This window comes from Kogia breviceps, chromosome X, assembly GCF_026419965.1.
Source record: "Kogia breviceps isolate mKogBre1 chromosome X, mKogBre1 haplotype 1, whole genome shotgun sequence".
Classification (NCBI taxonomy): Eukaryota; Metazoa; Chordata; class Mammalia; order Artiodactyla; family Physeteridae; genus Kogia; species Kogia breviceps.
The window spans coordinates 115,238,792-115,258,482 of NC_081330.1; positions in this window are offsets into that span (position 1 = coordinate 115,238,792).

Consider the following 19,691-nt stretch of genomic DNA (forward strand, 5'->3'; position numbering starts at 1 on the left):
GGGACCACAGAGTCCGGGTGTGCGTCTGGGGCACGTCCACTCCAAAGGCGCCTCTGGAGAGTCTTCTCGCTCTCAATTAGGGTCACTCCAGAGTGGGTTGGACAGTTCTGCTGCGCGCCCCTCAACCTCCCCACACCGTCCCCCAGTAATAAAAGTGCTGATAATGATGGTCAGTCGGTGGAGCCGCCGGTCGCCAGGGCTCTGTTGCTCCCGGACTCCCGCCTCTCCGCACTGCCGCCGCCGCCGCCTCCGCCTCCTCCTCCTCCTCCTCCTCCTCCTCCTCCTCCTCCTCCTCCTCCTCCTCCTCTTCTTCCTCCTCCTCCTCTCTCTGTCGTCACTGGCGGGTCTGGGGGACCTGGTGCGGCGGGGCTGGAGCGGGCGCCCCTGCGGGCATAGAGTGTTTGTGAACAGCTGGTTAGGGAGTCTGTAGCGTTACTCCCCTTCTCTCCTCCACCCCGCCCTCTCCTCCACAAATGGGCGAGTGTGGGAGCGGGGGACACTTTATCTCAGACCTGGAGAGATGTGGTCTCCGAGAGTGCCGAGCTGCAGGGGGCGCGGGGGAACCCGGGGGGCGCCGACGGCTCGGCAAAGTTGGGCGTGTGCTTGTGCGCGCCAGCCGTGAGCTAGAAGGCAGCCACTGTGGTTCCCCTCGCACACCCCCTCCAGAGAATTCCCCGAGAAGGCGGGCGCCGGCTTCGGGCCCGGGATAGACCTGCGGCGGCGGCGGGAACGGCCACGCACAGGTACAATTTAGCGCGGTTCGTTGCGCGCTCCAATCCCCGGGGTCCGTCCGTTGCAACGCAGACCGAAGCGGGATCTCGGAGTCTGGGCCGCTGAGGCGCTCAGTCCGGCCAGGGGGGTGGGGACCGGGGCGCGGAGAGGGGTCCCCAGGCTTCGCGCTTTGAGCGCTCGGCCTTCCCATCCCACGCCTCCGGGTCGCTCCTGCTTAGCTTTTTAGTGCCAAGGGTCAAGCGAGAGGCGGCGGTGACTGGAGGCGCGGTCCCTGGAGTGTGGCCCGCACTACTGAGCATGGGCATGCATATTAATCAAAGCTGAAGGAAGACGGGATAGGGAGAGGGAGAAGAGGAGGAGGAGGAGGAGGAAGATCAGGGGGAGAAGGAGAGGGAGAGGGAGGTGGGTGGGAGACCGCGACTAAGGGAGGTATTTCCCTAACGTTCCCAGCCCAGATTCCCCAATGCCAAGCGGCCCTCCACTTCTCAAACTGAACTTGGGAACTTGCACGTCAGAAACAGGAAGTCGTGGGCCGGGAAATCCTCCTTTCTTGGTTCCTCTTCCCCCTTTCCCCACACCAGACCCTCCGTCCTATGTTCCCTCAGCAACACCTGCAACTGCTGCGCTGCCCACCCCGGGGGCGCACCCGCTCAGCTCTGCCTGCGCTCCCTAGGTTCTTCTGTCCAGCCGTACTCTCGTCCACTTTCTCAGCTCCCCGTCGCTGTTCCCCACACCGCTCTCTATTTCCAAAGGCGCCCTCTGGTTCACCAGCAGCTTCCAACCGACAACGCGCCCCCCCCCCCCCCGCGCCTCAGAACTGCCATTCCCGGGAGGGGCTAGAAATTCCCCTGCAACACTCCGCTTGTGCCCTTCCCCCGTCGTCTTAATTTCTGCTCGCGGAGACGCCGCTGCTCTGCAGCGCTTTGCTGATTCACGATGATCGCGGAGGGAAAAGCCTCATTGACTTGTGCCCCTGCTAGCGGCGACTCGAGCGCCAGCGGCTGCGAGGGCACACGCTTTGGGAAACCACCCACCACTGCGCAGCCGAGGTGCTAAATGGCAGGGTGGATGCCTCGCCTGGCTCTCGGCCGGGGCACACGGAAAGAAGGGAAGGGCCGGGGGAGGGCGGGGGTACGGTGGCAGTAGGAATTACTGCGAGCACCGTTCTCTGCGGCCGAGCCGGCGGCAGCTGGGGGGTGGGCACCTCTCCGGAGGCCTGAAGTCGGTCTCTGCGCGGGGAGCAAACAAAGATGTTTCCTGTTGCTCTGGTGCCAGCGCAGCGCCAGAAGTAAGAGAAGGGAAACCAGCCGATAGGTCTGCTGGGGAGCCTTTAACATTTCGGCAAAGCTCTTTGCATTCTGAAGTCTTTGTCCCTCCAAATGGTTCCCTCCCGTCCCTAGAATTTTCGGCCTTTTACTATAAGCCTTCACGCGGGCTGAAGGGCTGGCATCCCCGCTCTCAGTGCCTGGGCTGAGTCCTAGAGCGGGACAAACGCAGCGGTGCTCACCGGGCCGGTTGGGGGTGTTTTCTCCCACGAGGAAAGGGCCTTTCCTTTGAGACCGAGGCATTTGCTTCTAGTCCTCGCAACTCGGTTCCTAATTGTTCTTCTGTATGCTGGGGGGAACTTACCCTACCGGCTTTAATTCAGACACAGGGACCGGCCTGAGAGTGGGTCTTCCTGCCACTTTTTAATGCGGGAAATCCAGTTAGTATTGTCGAAATTGAGTTGGAGTTAAGAGAAAGAGAGCGCGCGCGCAGGGAGGGCGTTGCCTCCTCTCTATTTGATTTGTCTTCTCTTTTGATTCAGGCGTTCAGGGGAGCGTTGCCACCACCAGAGACTTGGGTTTGCATTAGGACGATGACCTTGGCTTGGGTACAGAGCTTCCATAAGTACATTTGTAAATTATGCCTTTTCCTGATTAGATATTAATACATATTACTTGTAGAAAATTTAGAAAATAAGAACAAGAAAAAGAAAGACACCTGGTATCCCTGTACTTTCACCACCTTTCAAAGGTAACCTCTATTAATAATTTATTGTACACATAGACAACGTAATGTAGAGGTTAACGCTGTTGGTTTATAGCCACTAAGTTAAATCCTTGCTCTACTACTTTTGTTGGGTAAGTGACTTAACCTCTTTACGCCATACTTTTCTCTTCTGGCAAATGGGAATATTGATTGTACTTACTACATAGGGTTGCCGTGAAGGTTAAATAGGTTAAAAATGTAGGGCACTTAAAACGGTGTCTGGAATGTCACAAACAGTAAATGATATTTGTTACCATTCTAGTTTTCTCTGACTGAATATGTGTGTGTGTGAGAAAGAAAGTCAGTCCCTGCCATGCAGAAGCTGGCCTGATATAATCTGCTGGGACTCGGGGTTGCTAGGACCTGCTCACAACTAAGCTTTGGTGTTCTCCTGTTGAGCAAAAACCATTCCCAAAACACTAATGGCAGATAAGGTCACCCTGTACCTGTGATGGATCCAGACAAAATTAGGAACACTCCATAATCATGGCTGAACACAGACAAAACAGGAACCTTGTCCAAACCACAAAAATGACCAAACAAGTTCCTACCCTGGCTAATAGGAGTGACTATTGTGGTGTGGTTGAAAAACAAATGACAGCTTTAGCCTTTCTCTAGTCTTCTCTCCCTCCAGATGAAGATTTAGTAAGACACAACCATTAAACTATGCCTGCTTCCCGAGAGCATCCAAACCAGAGCAAGCCCCACTGCTTTAAACCTGACCCCAAATCATTAACACGAGCCCCAATCCTACGATAAGTCTTCTCTAACACCTTCTTATTGAGACGCCCCTCAGTTCTCCATGGTGCGTGTTCTCCCTGGCTGCAATGAAAAATAAAGCCAGCTTGTTCAATTATTGTCATGTTCCTGGTGGTCTTCGGCAGGAGGGTTTTGGCAGTGCATATACAGTGTTTATACACTGCCTTTTTCTAAAATTGAGGGTTATAATAAACATTCTCTTTGTTAAACATTTTTCCCATTAAATAGATTGTGAGCATTTTCTCATGTCAATTAATATTGCTATAAGACATTTTAATGGCTGTGTAGAATTCTGTCATATGGCTGAAACTTCAACTTGTACCATACTGCTGGACACTTAGGTTTTTAAAATTTTTACTTTTGTAAATAGCAGTGAGATGAACAGCCTGTAGATAAAGGTCTGACTGCATCTCTATTTTCTTAGGGTCAAATATCCATCACTACATTTTAAGTGGACAGCTCCTACCTAACCAATGCCTTTCTGATTATTGTTAAATTGGAAGGGACAAGGGCATTCCTTCACAGGGATTAAATTTCTTGGTCAAATAAATGAAGTATTCCTGCTTGGGGGCAGGGGATTTCTATCATCTGTTACATTTGGAATCAGTCTCTTGGCTCAGTATTGCTCAGAGATGCCAGAGGGATTGATCATGGTGTGGAAGGAGTGTGGACCCAAAGGAAAAGCTTATTTGGTTTGAAAAGGTTAGAAACAAGGGTATTCCCTGGTCTGGCAAGTATGTCAAACATTAGCTTTCAATAATCACACCGTCATTTTCTGCCCGAGAAACAACAAAATCTTTTCATGCATATATCTTAAATCTAAAGTGTTCTATGTCAACGATGAAATCATGGTACATAGCAGGATCATGCAAAGGAAAGTTGGGTGACTGCAATTTAGGGTAGCACTTAGCATAGGGTGTTTACCGTCACTTTATACTACCCTAATCTCAATAACCCTGATATATTTCTAAGTGGTGGGTGCTTCTGCCATCCTAAAAGATGCCATCTAGGTAAGATTTCTTGGAGAATGGAAACAGATGCAGGGAAGGAAAAAGTGTGACAAGCATTTTCCTTTCCGAGTGGGGAGGGTCCCCTGGCAAACATCAGTGTTTTTTGCGGGGATGCCTCCGTAAAACATCTCCTGGGACTCAGCCCTATTTTGACTAAAAAACCGTTATTATGCAGAGCAACACTGTATTCACAGAAAGTTTACACAAAGGGAGACTTCTAAAGATAGTTTAAACTTGCGGTGAAGAGAGAACAAGTGTGTGGCAAGTCCTAATAGGTTGCTTAAGATCAAGAGGCACACTGCAGTGTGTAGATGATCCCCTCTGAAAAGTGTGCTGATTGGATGTCTGAGTCTTTCAGGATATTCTGCCAACTCAGTAGGCTCTCAGTATCATCATGAGTCTTGTAGAAAAATGATCAGTCATGACATAAGGAAAAAAAAGTCATGCAAAATAATTTTCTTGAATAAACGTAGGACTCAGGGCTAAGAGAGGGATATTTCATGCATCGATTCGGGGAGAAACATTTTGAAAGACGCTATCTGGGTGTCTGGGCTCACCATGCCACCAGTAGGTTGAGGTGGCCAGGTCCAAATCTTTGCTTTGCTTTTTTTCTCCTAAAAAGCAGAAAGCATGACCTTGCCCTTTCTCCATCTTTCAAAATCCTTCCGTCCTTCAAGGTTCTCTTAAAATCCTAGCTCATATATCTAATAAGGTTTCTCTGACTGCCAAAACAACATTGATTACTTTAACTTGATTGAACAATTTTATTTGAATTATTTCAGTGAGCAAGTTTCTACTGAGGTCAATAACTAGGAGAAATTGAGTGAGGGATTCCCTGCTCTCAAGAATTTTTTAGTCTAATAGGGTTGGATGAATATAATGAGAATTAAAATAGGAACTAGAGTTAAGGGTTAGAGGAGAGGCAACAAAAAAGGCGTAGGTGATATCTGGTTGGTTTCCAGCCTTAGAATACCTTTAGCCTCGAGCTAGCATCTTGCTGTTTTGAGCTTCTTTGTTATCTAATGTTATAGATAGCTACACATTAATGAGATGTAAATATTATGTATCAGTTTAGGCTTTTGACCACTGGGCAGGGCTGATAGAGGTCCCCTTCGCTCTTCCCTTGGGATGGTCCTAAAGTTTTGAGCTTGGTCAAAGATGACCACTCCTCACTCTGGGAATTCCAGAGTAATGCCACTTTCTTGAAATCTAAGTGCACCTCAGGTTTTTCATTAAGTGAAGCTGGCTTTCCTTCCACTGCATCTAAATGAGGAGAGTTTAGGTACTTTATTCACTTTCAGCACCAGGGACAGATCCATTAAAACCTAGTGACTCCTCTCCTTTCCAGTCCCTATCACTTCTAAATTGGTTTTAGGGACATTTTAGAGCTAAAGAGTTTCTTTAAACTAATATAATCAGGGAGTTGATCATTTTTTCTAAGCCAGGTCATTTAAAATGGAAATAAATTTAAACCGGTAGACCATTAAATCCAATATGATTATATTTAAAATTGTGCCTAATAATTTGATGCATTTGCGGTGTGTTTGTATTGGGGGGGGGACATTTAGAGGAAAATGTTAGAACTAATTCTAAACTACAATCTCTTGAATTTTAGGAGTGATTGTGCTGAAAACTCACAGGAATGATAGAAAATGAGGAAAAGAATATTCTCTTGTGTTTTATGTGCTAAGTTTAGCCTTAGGCACGTTCCCGTATCTTAGCCCATGTAATTTGCAAAATCACTCTGTGGGCTATAAGTATTGTCAAATACTTATTCCCATTTTAAAGAGAGGAAATTGAGGATTAAAGAGATTAACTTTCTTGTTCAGGGTTACCCTGTAATGGAAGTATAAATAGAATCCAGGCCTATCTGATATGAAAATCCATGTTTTTCTGTTCAGTCATTCTTTTAAGCAGAAAATTACCTGACTCCTTTTCTAAAATTCCTTGACTGAATATCATAAAGTGTAAAAAACATCATAATCAGCTAATATAATGTGCCATGAATATTATAAACAATTTCATGCTATTTCTGTATTTACTATTCATTTAATAGTGTTGTAAAGTGTCAATATCAATGGCCTATCCATTAATCAGTTTTTCAGTGTTTGTATTCATTTCTGGTGTTGGTATTCCTTAGAGGAGTTCTGTGGACCAACAAAAATATTGTTATGGAACCCAAAGTGTTTGCTGATCTAATCCAACCCACTCTTTTTGCAGATGGCAAAACTTCTGCAGTCCTTGTCTGGATTCTACCAAGAAAAATCCCTCAAAATGTTAAAATGGAAAACTGTCAAGTGGTTCCAAAATACATAGCAGAAAAAGCAACCAAATAGACTCTGACCTTATGCCTGTTGAAATTCTTCCATTTTTTAGTGGTTCACCAGTAGTCATTATACTGCAAAGGAAAGATTCTCTAATTCTCTTCCTTTACTTACTGTGTAAAGTGAACAGAGACCATTATAATCACCAGATCCATTGTCTTATGTATGAGCATAGGGGACATAAGAAAGCAGGGGGTTTTCTGATAACAATTCTTAGCTTCGGGGCAGTCTTTCTTTGATGTTTATATATTTAATCCCTTTAAAAATTGTACTCCAGAGCGTAACCTAAGAACAAAGCACTCCATCTCTTCTGTTATTAGAACTGTGTACTTCTTGCTTTGACTTTCAAAAATGACAGAGCTACAAGGCATTCTGTTCCCCATGGCTGATAACTTCCTTCTAGTGAATGGCATTATGTTGGTGAATTGATTAATAGTAAAATCTGATTTACATGTTCACAAATATTAGAATTCTGGAAAAGTTACATCGGAGGCAGCTCCTAGGAGAGTCTAAGTGAGAGAAGAAAAAAAAAAAATCAAAGAATCCTTTTTCCGGAAAAGCACAAGACTTGGCATTTCTGGGGCTGCTTTGCTTCCACCTTCAGGCATCTTCTGAATATTGTAAAGGGGATTGTTGTAGTTGTGGAAAAACCTTTTCTTCCATGAGTTGAAAGGTTTAGCCTCAGGTGAATGCCCTTACCTCCTGTGGTCCGCCTAGCAGCAAAAACTGAAGTAGTTTGGCTACTGGCCTAGCCGTCGGCAAATATGGTCTTCCATCTAGCTCTGTCTCATCACCGTATTTCAGATTTCTCTTCATAAAAATCAGATGATAAAGATGATGATGCTATCTCCCAGGTAAGGAGATTTTCAGGTGTAAAACATGATAATGAATGTAAGGGACTTTGAAATGACCGTACCCATTACTGGGCTTGATAAGTCCAAGGCACCTTGCTAAATGTGGAGAACGAAGATGTGTAAAGACCTTGCTTTTGAAGTGTCCACAGTGCAGTGGACTGAGGCCACCAAGTGAAACAACAAAATTGTGTAGCGTGGCAAGGACCTTGGTGCTATGCGACCAGTGAGAACGTTCCTCTAACCCAATCTGAAAAGCAGAGGTTGGGTTTGGAAAGGCTATGAAGGGTATGTGTAGAGGTGCTGTCTCGTGCTCCAACTGTAGCCTCTCGGCCTGCTCTAGAAGTTCACTCGAGGTAGTTCCCATATATGCTGATGGCTTCGTGCTTCTCTCTGTCTGAGATATTCTCTGGCCACGGGGGCCAGGCTGGAAGGGCCAGAGAGCTAACAACCTTAGGGAAAAAGAACGAAACTCCCAAATTTCTTTGCCTCTCTGTAGGACAACTCAGAGAAGTGTTTCATGCAGGCTCTCAAAGACACCACAGCAGAGCTGACCCCACCGTTGCCCATTTGTGAACACACCTTTTATTGGCTTTTCTCCCTTCTCTCTCTCCCTTCTCCCCTCCCAAATAAACTGTTTGTGCCCACATCTTTGTTTCAGTATCTGTCTTTGGGGGAGCCCATCTGAAAACAGGAGATGACATCCAAATGGCATCTCAAAGGTTAGCAGTTAGTCAAGCCTAGTGAATTTAATGGTATATAAATTATACCTCAGTAAATTTGTCTAAAAAAAAAAAAAAGGAGTTGGCCAACCCATCATGGAGGGAAAGAATATTCCAGGCAGAGAGAATAACGTTTGAAATTATAAAGATGGCCATAGAGAGCTTAGCTTGTTTTGGTAACTACAGACAGTTCAAGATGGATAGACAATAACTTGGAAAAGTAGACAGGGGCCGTGTTAAAAATGGACTTATAAGCCTAGCTGGAGAGCTGGGTGTTTATTTTGAAGGCAATGGGAAGCCATTTCAAGGCTTTAAGCAGGGGAGTCTATGGCCAGGTTTATGTTTTATACAGTTACTCTAGCGGCTATGTGGAGGGTGGATAAAGGGAGGGCAAGGCTAGAGGCAAAGAAACCAGTTAGGAGGTCACGATAACAATTAGAAGAAGAAGAGGTTAGGGCCTGAAGCAAGGTGGAGGCCAGTGGATTGGAGAGAAAGGGAAGGATTGATACATTTCGGAGGGGAGGATAGAATTGACAGGACTGAGATGATTGCAGAATGGAGCTAAGACACTGCATCATGGTTTCTGAAGACACAGTTTCATTGCAAAGAGCTATGCTAAACCATATCCAACCTTAGAGTTATTAGTTTATTGTTACCAAATTCTACCGAAGAACAGAGCTTCTTGTCAGGGTGAGGAAGAAGGAAAGATGGACTGTGTTCAGCTCTAAGCTACAACAAATGGGGATTGAATGTAATGGTTTGGACATGAGAGTTGGACAAGAGAGGTCAGTAGCCTGGAGGAGACCACAATGTGGAGGCTAAAGTCAATTAGGTCAAGTGTGTAATATGGTGACTCATGTGGATTAATAAATGTCCTTGCTCCCTAGGGAGGTGAGTTATATCTTAAGGCCAGCTGCTTAAATGAGACAACTTCACTGGGGGGAGAAGGAAAAGGAGATCAATGAGGAGGAGGTACTGGGCACAGGAGCAGTGGGAGGAAACTGAAATATATGGCCTTCATGGATGAGATTTCCCAGAAACCTCCCTCTTTGGTTTATCTCAATTCTCTTCATCTTTTTTTTTTTTTTTTTTTTTTTTTTGCGGTACACGGGCCTCTCACTGCTGTGGCCTCTCCCGTTGCGGAGCACAGGCTCCGGACGCGCAGGCTCAGCAGCCATGGCTCACGGGCCCAGCCGCTCCGCGGCACGTGGGATCTTCCCGGACCGGGGCACGAACCCGCGTCCCCTGCATCAGCAGGCGGACTCTCAACCACTGCGCCACCAGGGAAGCCCTCTCTTCATCTTTATAATGCACCCCTGCGAATTTCCCCTCTGATGACCCTCTAGAACCCATCTCCGAAGGTGACCAAAAACCAGACCCTATACATAAGGCCCCCCATTCCTTGGCAGAAGCTTATGTTTTTGTTAGGAAACACACACCCCCATATGCCACATGTGGGTGCTTTAATTTACACAATGTGATTTAACAGTCACATTGAAGAAAACAGGCACCAGCATTTTATAGTATTAGACAGTCTTTCTTTCATTGACACCTATATGGGAGCACTGTAAATATAGGACCATTTTAATGAAATATTTTTAGTCCTATTATGAGTTATGCTGCTATTAACGTCTGGGTACAAGTTTTTTATATGGATATGTGGTTTTTTTTCTCTTGGCTATATACCTAGAAATGGAATAGCTGGGTCATGTGGTAACTTTATGCTTAACATTTTGAGGAACTACTGAACTGTTTTCCAAAGGGCCTGAACCATTTTACATTCGCATGGGCAGTGCTTTTTTATTGTTTGCTTGTTTGTTTCAATCATATTTATGCTAGTTTTTTCTCTGCTTATCATTAGATGGTAGTTCACGAAACCCTTCTGCAATCTCTTTCTGGATTTGTCTATCTTTTATTTATTTATTTTTTTAATCGGGGTATAGTTGCTTTACAATGTCGTGCTAGCGCCTGCTGCACAGCGAAGTGAACTAGCCATGAGTATACACATGTCCCCTCCTTTCTGGATATCCTTCCCATTTCGGTCACCACAGAGCACCGAGTAGAGTTCCCAGTGCTATATAGCAGGTCCTCATCAGTTATCTATTTTATACTGAGTGGTGTATATACGTCAATCCCAGACTCCCAGTTCATCCCACCCCCTCCACGCCCCAGATTTGTCTGTCTTTTAAATTCTCCCTTTGTGATGAAAGACAACTTTTTTTACATCTCAAAATGTTACTTGAAAATCCCAATAATATCCTAATAAAAATTTGGAGAATGAGATTGTCTGGAAAATATACTTGATTGGACTAGTGTATTACTTAGGTACATGTGGAAGCTCATTGTTCGGGGATTTTGAATTTCAGATTGTGATGTCCACATCTTACCAGGGATGCCCAAACCTTCCACAGAATCTCCAATTTGGGGAGATGTCTTTAAGCCACGGAACAGCAAAGATGGCAGTTGGGGCCACTAGGATGCTCTCTCAGTTTACACTCAGAAGGGGAAAGAAAGGAGGGCGAGGCCAAAAGGAGCTGAAAGACTCAGAGAGAGCTGTGGGAAGGCCACAAAGACATAAAGTGCCAACTATCGTTTAGAGCTCTGAGGGTAGCCAGTGGGGGGTGGTGCCTGAGGTACAATAGTGGGTCTGGTTTGGACCCACTTGGAAGCTTGTCAGATTCACTTTATCCCCTTTCTCCAGTTGAAACTACTCACCCCCGTTTACTCCTTCCAGTTCCACCCTACATTTATCCATCCGGTCCCCGTCAATGTGGCCAGTGGCTGGTGAGGAAAATGAAGGAATGGGAAGAAGAGAACAATAAGAATATATGTATTCGTGACCCTTCCCCCACTTCTGCACCTCCCTATTCATTATCAGTCCAGTAGGCATTCTGTTTAATTTGCCTCACCTGAAGTGATAACACTTTGGTCTCCATAAAGCAGTAGTATCACCTAAGTCATTGTAATGAACTCCCCTATAGAACAATAAAGGTGAAATGAAGTAGTGACAGACTCCCACAGGAAGGACTAACTAATGTTATTAAGTGGTACTTTCTTAGTGAAGATTCCCTCCACTGTCATATTTCATTATTAATAGTCCTCGGGAACTTCAAGAGAAGAAATACCTTTTTGGGCTTCCCTGGTGGCGCAGTGGTTGAGAGTCCGCCTGCCGATGCAGGGGACACGGGTTCGAGCCCCGGTCTGCGAGGATCCCACTTGCCGCGGAGCAACTGGGCCCGTGAGCCACAACTACTGAGCCTGCGCGTCTGGAGCCCGTGCTCCGCAACAAGAGAGGCCGCGATAGCGAGAGGCCCGCGCACCGCGAGGAAGAGTGGCCCCCGCTCGCGGCAACTAGAGAAAGCCCTCGCACAAAAACGAAGACCCAACACAGCCAAAATAAATAAATAAACTCCTACCCCCAACATCTTCTTAAAAAAAAAGAAAAAAAAATACCTTTTTATGTCTCTGGCTTAGTCTCCTGGTACTCATAAAGGAATCCAGGCTATGCTTTATGATGCTAAAACCCACCGGTCAATCCAGTCAATATGGTAACAAAACAACAACCAACCACATGATTTGGCATTATATAGACAAAACAGCTAATTGTTTGACTGAAATATTCACAGGCAAATCGGTTATTCTGACATCATATGGGCACAATCCAAGTAAATATTTAAACGGTAATTAAAAAATCATTAATTGGAACCATATTTGTTGATTATCTCATATATACAGGGATTTTTCTCATTTAACAGATGGCTTTGCATCAAGCCCATCTTACAAATTAGTAAACACAGATTTTTCTAACTGTGGAAAGAAGTAAATACATAAGAAGGGGCCAGAGGCAGAAGGCAACTTAAAGATAACTCTGGAAGTGGTGGCAGTGGTAGTTCTCTAGCGGTCGTAAGATAATGTACGGAGGAGCTGGCACTTGGGAACTCAAATATTGGAAGCTTCAATGATTAATCTGGTGTGTTACATTCCTGGGGTGGCCATAACAAAATACCCCAAACTGTGTGGCTTAAACAACAGAGATTTACTGTCTCACCGTTCTGGAGGCTGGAAGTCTGAGATCAAGGTGTTGGCAGGGTTGGTTCCTTCTGAGAGCTGTGTGGGAGAATCTGTTCCATGCTCCTTTCCTACTTTCTGGCAATGTGCTGGCGACCTCTGGCATCCCTCCGTGTCGTCTCATCATACTCACTGGGTGTTCTTCCTGGGTGTGTGTGTCTCTAAATTCCTCCTTTTTATAAGGACATCAGTTATATTGAATTAGGGGCCTGTTCTACTCTGTATGACCTTATCTTAACTAATTACATCTGCAATGATCCCGCTTCCAAATAAGGTACTAGGGGTTAGGACTTTAATATATGAATTGGGAGAAGGAGGTGGACAATTCAGCCTATCACATCTGGTATAGATTACTGTTCCAGTATAGAGATTAATACCACCTCCACAGAGGCCCAGAATTCTCCATGAGCTCTGGCGAGAGTCATCTTTTTTTTTTTTTTCTTTTAGTTTATATTGGAGTATAGTTGCTTTACAGTGTTGTGTTAGTTTCTGCTGTACAGCAAAGTGAATCAGCTATACGTATACGTATATCCCCTCCTTTTTCGATTTCTTTCCCATTTAGGTCACCACAGAGCAATGAGTAGAGCTCCCTGTGCTATACAGTAGGTTCTCATTAGTTACCTATTTTATACTGCCACTATGGAGAACAATATGGCGGTTCCTTAAAAAACTAAAAATAGAACTACCTTATGACCCAGCAATCCCACTCCTGGGCATATACCCTGAGAGAACCATAATTCAAAAAGATACGTGCACCCCAATGTTCATTGCAGCACTATTTACAATTGCCAGGACATGGAAGCAACCTAAATGTCCATCGACAGAGGAATGATTAAAGAAGATGTGGCACATATATACAATGGAATATTACGCAGCCATAAAAAGGAACGAAACCGTGCCATTTGCAGAGATGTTGATGGACCTAGTGAATGTCATACAGAGTGAAGTAAGTCAGAAAGAGAAAACAATGATCATATATTCATGCATATATGAGGAGTCATCTTTGATTGGATGTTTTGGGGTAAAGATAAGGGCAAAGTAGAAATGTGCTGTCAACTAGACACTAAGAACATAGAATACTAATTTTTCACTTAATGCCCTCTTGATGCCTCCTCTCCATATTTGAGAGGACTGGGACTAACAATTACCTTAAGATTTGGGGTCCAAGAGAAAGTTGAACATCGGTGACTCCCATGTTTTTTGTGAGTGCTTTAGGTCTCCCCTTGGCTTGAAGATTATAATGCAAGAAAATTCCTACTTTGTACGTTTTGTATATTTTCCAGTCCAATTTGAAGTTTGTGTCAGATGACTCCTGGGTATTTTCTTTTTTTACTTTTTATAAAATTACTCTCTCCCATAAGAGATACTCCCCCCATGAATTTTCATAATTTTAATCTGACAATTATGCTTTCAAAGTCTTCCCTTCTACTTTGTTTGAAAACAGTTTGCCTGCCAACGTCCCCTTCCTCAGGCAACGCCATGGCCATCTCTACCCCATCCTCACCCTTGTGTGGCTTTCTATTTGGATTCGGGAGAATCACTTGACTACCATTTCCCAACTGGAAGAAAGGGGATGGAGGTCATCCTTTTAAATATCTTAAACGTCTCGGTTAGAACCATCATGTCTCAGTGGTCATCCCTTGATGTGAGTGATGGATTATGCTTTGCAAGGTTATCTCTTTCCTGAAAACATCACTAGCAAAGCCCTGGTAGACTTTTCCTGAGTAATGTCACAGGGTATTTGTATCAGTGTTAAACTGGCAAAAATCTAGATTCCTGTTCTCAGTGAGCTTGATATGTTGGTAGGGAGATGAGATTCTTCATTCATTCAACAAAAATTTATTAAGGGGCTTCCCTGGTGGCGCGGTGGTTGAGAGTCCGCCTGCCGATGCAGGGGACACGGGTTCGTGCCCCGGTCCGGGAAGATCCCACATGCCGCTGAGCGGCTGGGCCCGTGAGCCATGGCCGTTGAGCCTGTGCATCCGGAGCCTGTGCTCCGCAACGGGAGAGGCCACAACAGTGAGAGGCCCGCGTACCGCAAAAAAAAAAAAAAAAAAAAAAAAAAAAAAAAAAAAAAATTTATTAAGCACCTAATATGTATCGTGTCCATCTTGAGAACTGATAAATGTTGTGAGTAAGATAGCATCCCTATCTAAAGAAGGTCATAGTTTACTGGAGGATGTAGAGAAGGTGGCAAAAGCCTGGTGAGGACTTTAATAGAAGAATGCGTAAGGCATTGCAAGAGTTGGTATTAGCAGTGACTAACTCAGACTGAGAGGGTTGGGGAGGCTTGCTGGATGTGGAAGATAATTAAGACCAACGCATAAGAGTGCCATAAGTGTCCAGCACTAAATGAGTGGTGCGATGTTAGTGGCATTCAAAGACGAGGAAGTCACTTCATGTTGGGGTGATGAGGGAGGACTTCATGAAGGAGTGAGGTTTCAGTGAAAATCGATGTCAGGAACTGCATGTACTTGGTCTTTCTGCAACTATGTGCTGTGGAACCTCTTTGTAAGGCATTGGGTGATAAGACAAACCCAAGATCTAGGATAGGTTGGAGCTAGATATAATTAACCAGAAGAGAAGGATTTGACATTGAATGTGAACCCAGTTAGCGGTGCTATCCAAGGGTTGTCACCTGTGGCATCAGTATTTGGGTAGTCTCGGCGGTTGCTAGGGAGGGGTGGGCCTCACAGCAGATGGGTTTGGGAATGGAGCAGAATTGTTACTTTGAGTTGATGGATAGATGTTGGAAGGAGACTATTCTGGTGTATGAGTTAGGAGTGCTTTTGTCCACAAGTTACAAAACGCAACTAAGAGTGGCTTCAACAAAAAGGGACTGATTTTTTCCTGCATAATCCAAAATCTAGAGGTAGCCGTTGGGCTTTGGTTCAGTGGCTCAAGAACGTTAAAGATGGCATCTGTGCCCTTCTCCTGGCCTTCCCTTTGTGTTTGTTGCCTTATGGTTGAAATATGACTATCACAATTTCATTTCAGGCAGGAAAAGGGGGCAAAGTTACATCTGTTCCTTTAATAAGGAAAGGGATATTTTCTCCAGAAGCACCCCAGCAGATTTCCCCTTATGTCTGCATGGCCAGACCTGTAGCACATGGCTACTCCTAAAATCAAGAGAGGTTGGGAAAGAGATTAGGGTTTTATGCCTGTCAGAAAAGGGAGGAAGAGGTTGGAAATGTGTGTTGGGAGGACCAAGCAGGAACTAGGGTGTACGTGTGTGTGTCTGCAGGCCTGGGCAGGACTACCTGTACGCTGGCTGGGGTGCAGGACTAGGTGCAGTACCAGTAGTGGCCTAAAGGGGGAGCCAAAGAGAAGGACACTCGGCTGGGCCCCCCGCACAGTGCTCATTTCTTGACTCTTCGGGTGGGTGGCTCGTCTCCACCATTGTTGCTTCTGTACTGCTCCCTTGAGTCCATATCCTCGGCCCGCCCCTCAAAGGTTGGCTTTCTTTTCGATTCTGTCATTGGCCCCCTTCTTTTCTCACTCTGCCCACACCTGGAGGGGAGTCAGGAAGCTGACATTGGCAGGGCCTGACTCCTGCCAGACCTAGAAGCTGTGCCAACCATAAGCTCCCTCTGGGTAGGGTTCAGAGTTGCCAAGTCTCACATCCCAGCCAGACAGAGGGAAGTAAAATAACAGGGGCTTGAGTGCCCAATGATCCATGCCAGGCTAGTCCGTGTGAAGCCAGACTGCACTCACCCTGGGATAAGAAATCTGTTCTGTGAAGACAAGTTTGATTCTGTACGTTTGCATTTTCTACATGGTTTCTACCTTTCTCTTTAGTGTCTTAGTAAACTTTTCCAGAAACCCTACCTTTGTCATCTCACAACTAAAGCAAAAGAGGAGTTGCCCACGTCACACCAATGAGCTCCTCTCCCTGACATCCTGGGCCAGGAATGGGAGAAGCCAGCCTGTCCTAGCCTGCGATTCTGGTCGGGGTAGGGTGCTTAGTGAGGTAAATACGGTGGAGACGGTGGCCAAGGACAGGGTGATCTCTAGGCGTGTACCCTCTCACAAGGGCATTCATTTAGAAGGTTGTTGGTGAGACTGGGGAATCAGAAGCTCTGGCAAAGTTGACATGTGATGGTTTAAAACAAAGCAGCACTTTGCCCCACTGAGTGGTTTTTAATCACAGCGTTTAATTTGTTTTGCATTGCAGAGAGCATTTCATTTGCATTTCAGAGACCATCATTAAAGGTGGTCATGAATGTTTATTAAACGGTGGCATGGCCCACAAAAGCTCACAAACACTGCTAGGGACAGTGACACAGGACAGAGTGGGGTGTGGTGTGGAGACAAATAAGATAAACTTATCTGCATTGCAAAGTTGCCTGAGGCAAAAAACGTCTCTGAAGTATCAGTGGGAGGGTGTGGCCACTTCAATATAGGAGCTGAGATGGGAGCTGGGCTTTGGAAGTCTGGCAAAGCTTGTGGCATTCCTCTCAGAAAATGTTTTTCAATACATAAAATAAAATACGTATAACAAAGGAGGTCAATTCTATTGAAATACTGTTGTATGGGAATTCCCTGGTGGTTCAGTGGTTAGGACTCCACGCTCTCACTGCCAAGGGCCTGGGGGTTCAGTCCCTGGTTGGGAAACTAAGATCCCACAAGCCATGCGGTGTGGCCAGAAAAAAAAAAAAAAAAAGAAAGAAATACTGTTGTCAAAATACTAACAACCCCCCCCCCCCAGATTTGTGCTAGAGTAATATGTGTCCTTCTTTATCAACGTGGGAAATAACAAGCTAGTGATAGGTCTAATAACCGTTGTAATTTTGAAGTAGTGATGGGTGTTCACAGTATTGTGAGCTCTGCAACAACCTTGAATTTTGTTGGTGACAAAGTCACAGGCAGTGCTAGTACTGCTGAGGTTTCCTGCCTATGTTGAGTTGAAGGAAATGCCAAATTTCAGTTAGAGAATGAAAACAAAAAGGTAAACATTTTCCCATTCAAGTCATGGACCCCCTGGGACTTCCCTGGTGGTCCAGTGGCTAAGACTCTGTGCTCCCAATGCAGGGGGCTGGGTTCGATCCCTGGTCAGGGAACTAGATCCCTCATGCCTCCACTAAGATCCCGCGAGCTGTAAATAAGACCTGGCGCAGCCAAAATAAATACATAAATCAATAAATATTTTTTTAAAAGTCATGGGCCCTCTGAAATCTACCCATAGACCTCATGGAGGTCCACAGGTTTAGCACTTCTGACCACAAAGAGGAGAAAAGCAGGTTCATGTTGCCATTACGGAGGGCAGACAGAAGCCCAGACACTAACCACAGGGGCAGCTTTGTCGTTTGTCCCATGCACTATCCACACTTTCGTTAAAGGCCTGGAGTAGAAGCTGCGCTCCATTTTCTGGGTCTGTTTGGACTCTTAGATAATGCCAAGTCCAGGAAATGGTGCTGTTAATGTTTTATTGGCAGTGGACTTGGTTATCTTGCAGGAGATTAATGGATTTAGAGTCTGGTCCAAGCCTATGGGGATTTCTGGGGACAGTTTGCTCCCAGCCTTCCTGCCCTGACTGAATCTGAGGCACGTTCACACAGTGTCAGCCAGTGTAATGTTTATCTGCCTCCTTCCCGAATGTGCTAAATGCAAACGAAAAGCCAACATCAGACGCAAAGGAAAGGTGCAAGATAAAGATTTGGCTTTGGGTCGTCGTCCCTCTTTCTGAACGTGGCACTGCGAGTCGAATCGCTGACAGACATCGAGTCCTCAGTCAGAAGGTCGCCTGAAGAAGACTCACGTTAATCATTATTCTCATTTTGCAAACAGGGAATGCGGCCTGGCGATGAGTTCAACGCTGAAGAGCAGGTCGGAGTGTGATGAATAGAATTTCCAACCAAAGAATCACAATCCCTCTGGCCATGGACACAGTTACACTTTTAAAAGCATGGCCACCAGTAAGCAAGTGGTGATTGAACGCCGGGCACTTGGCCAGCAAGCGGGGGATGGGGGCCTCTTTAGCTTGGGGCGCCCGGTGAGGCCTCTCTGAAGAGGTGACAGTGGAGTTGAGAGCTAAGTGAGGGGAAGCAGAGAGAAGAAGCGACGTGCAGGGGCACCCCGAGAGGGCAGCAAGCGTGGCAGGACAGGTGGAAGGCCAGCCGGAGGGAGAGGGGACACTGCAGGAGATGGAGCTGGGGAAATCGGTGGGCCCAGAGCTCGGAGGGCCCCGAGGTCACCGTGAGGGCTCGAGATTGTGGTCTGCTTGAAATGGGAAGGCCCTGGACGGTTTGAAAGGGAGCTGCCTGCTTGATCAGCACGCTCCAATTTCGATTTCCCTTTCGCTCCATAGCTCACACCGTCTCCTGGGAGAGGCTCGGGCCGACCCGGTCTAGGGTCGTAGATGTGCAGAGAGTGAGAAGTTGCTAGATCCTGGAGATACTTGACAAGCGTAGATAATAGGACTTAACTGATGAATTCGGGACTTCCCTGGAGGTCCAGTGGTCAAGACCCCATGCTTCCACTGCAGGGGGCGAGAGTTTGATCCCTGGTTGGGGAACTAAGAGCCCTCATGCCGTGTGCTGCGCCCAAAAATTAAAAAAGAAAAAAAGTTAAAAAAAAACCCGGAAGAATTAGCTGAGAGGTGTGAGAGAAAGAGCGGATATCAGGTATGACGCCTCAGTAACCCGGGGAGAGGTTTCTGAGTGAGGGGAGACTGCCTAGAGGTCTGCCAGAGCTGGCAGCCCTGTCCGTGGGAAAAAGTGACTTGTTTGTCTCGTGTCCTCTGATACTTCCCTCCGTGACCCTTCTCAATGCCACCACCTTCTCAGACTCTAATTGCCTTTTTTGGCTTCTCAAGGGTCTCAACCATCCACCTCTGTCTTAGAAAGCAGTATGGGGGTAGTAGACAGATGGTAGGATTTGGAACACAAAGGGACTAGAGCTTGAATCCTGCATCTCTCCCCCCATTTACTTGTTGTGTGACCTGGGCAACTTGCTTCTCAGTTGTTTTTCAGTTGTATCAGTTGTTTTTCTTCTACGAAATGGGATGAAAAGAGTTGTCTCATTAAATTAAAAAAAAATTTTTTTTTTTTGGCCATGCAGCGAAGCTTGCAGGATCTTTATTCCCCGACCAGGATTGAACCTGCACCCTCAGCAGTGAAAGCGCAGAGTCCTAACCACTGGACTGCCAGGGAATTCCCTTAATTTTATTTTGAATTTTTTTGATGCTGAATAACA